The following is a 2,053-nucleotide window of genomic DNA, read 5'->3' on the forward strand; positions in this document are numbered from 1 at the left end:
ACTACTTTCTCCAGAATCTTAGAGAGGAAGGGGAGGTTAGAAATGGGTCTATAGTTGACTAAAACTCCTGGATCAGGAGTGGGCTTTTTAAGAAGGTTTGCTAAGGGTGGGTAGCCCTTTCAATAATAATAATCATTTTGATATATTTACCTACTGCAGCTTCAAATGTTTTTTTTTTAATCTAATCTCATTTCACTTCTAGTTGTTTGATTCATTTGCTTTAAATTTAAATTGCTTTACTTCAAGGTTTTATTATTCTACTAATTAGTTTTTTTAAAAACTTTTACCACAATTGTATCTATGAATCTTATTTGTGTTTCTTGATACCAAGGATCTTTTGTTTTATCTGCATTTTTGTACTCTACTTGCATACTCCTTAGTGATCATTTGATGTTAAAGTGCCTAAACAAATGTTCATGAATTTAAAACAGATGCGAACTGCAAATATTTTATTTCCTCACATGGAGAAAAAAAGTGGTGTGTCATTCCAGTAGCACTACACCACAGCAGCCGAACCATCACCGCAACCGATGGGGTTGGCTTGGCTGTCGTGGCGAGGGTTCCGTCTGCTGATGAAGGCAATGAGATGTGGCTGAAAGCTTGAGTAATAATCGACATTACATTATAGTTGTGTAGTTTTATGCAAAATGGCTTACAAAAAGGGCAAGAATCTCAGTAGAAGTACATCCAACTTCATCAAATGTGTTAATTGCTTCATTTAGATTAAGAATAAGAGATAGATGGAGTCTACTAATACCACTAGAACAGCAAACAATTTACACAAAAATGTAAACGTAGCACAGCAGACAGAACACAGTCAGAGAAATGTCTATTTAAAAAGTATATATGCTCACTACTAATTGTAGTCTTGTAGTAAAGTACCCCCAGAGGTCAGAATGCACACTATATATAAAGATGTCACAGTCTTTTCTGGAATAATTCAATAAACGATCAATTTCCCATAACTCGCGGAGGCAATTTTTTTTTCTTCAAAAAAAGATATCATATACAAGAGTGCCCACTGTCAGTCCTTTTAACCTCGCTGATCATAGCAAAAGACTTACTTGGGATTGTGAAAATGATTATTTAAGGTTTAGAGTGAGCTATCTCAGTGTTAGGGCTTGTCCCCTCTGTGAATTGTTTCATATTAAACCTCAGTCCACACAGTAAATATTTATTGTACAACAGATACATTTCATGGAGAAAGAAGATAATTTACCATTGAGTAAACCCTTGAAAATTAAGTGGAATATTTTCTGAATTGTTGGATTTGTCATGTGGATCTAATATTCAGAGAATTGTAAAACCCATGATTTATTCACCTTGAGAGAATGAATGTGCTGATATATTCAACCCAGCATTTCCCCTTGCCTGGCCAAGCATCAGCCAGCTACAGAACATTAAATTTTGGGAGATCTCGATTCGTGGCCAAGGACAAAAGAGAACAGCTTGTCTGAATGTCACACCTGTTTGAACTGCAAAGGGCTCAATCTTAAGACTCAGTAAGCTGGAACTGGCTGTAATGCAATGCCATTACAGTAGAAAAGCAGGTCAGGGCTGCCGAGGCACAGTTCAAAATGCCACTCTGGGTGAGCTGAGGTCTTTTTTACCTCAGTAAACTAAATGCTGTCCGCAGAAAGTAGTGAGCACAACGTCCTTTCCTTGACCTTCTTAGGGAAAACAGAAATGCCTCCTAAATGCCAGCAAAGAAAAGAACATCTCAACAAAATGTATATTTACAAAAATAAGGACATACATAACATGTTTGAATGTGTTAGAATGATTCATTTTAGGCACATAAACATGCATTTATAATTAAAACTACTTTGTTGAAACTATTTATTTTAAACATATAAACATATATTTATTTTTGAAATTATACATTTTAGACATAGCTCCAGAGCCCTCCAGATCTGCTATCCCGATGTCAGTTGTGAATAATGCTTTGACTTTACACTTGTCAACCATGGCTAAAACAAAAGAGTACTGAAACTTGTCTTGTCCAACATAGGGCCAGAATAGGGCCAGCTGTGGTCATACAGTAAGCTGAGCT

The sequence above is a fragment of the Morone saxatilis genome, unplaced genomic scaffold, assembly GCF_004916995.1.
Source record: "Morone saxatilis isolate NCDOM2014 unplaced genomic scaffold, NCSU_SB_2.0 Contig9, whole genome shotgun sequence".
Lineage (NCBI taxonomy): Eukaryota > Metazoa > Chordata > Actinopteri > Moronidae > Morone > Morone saxatilis.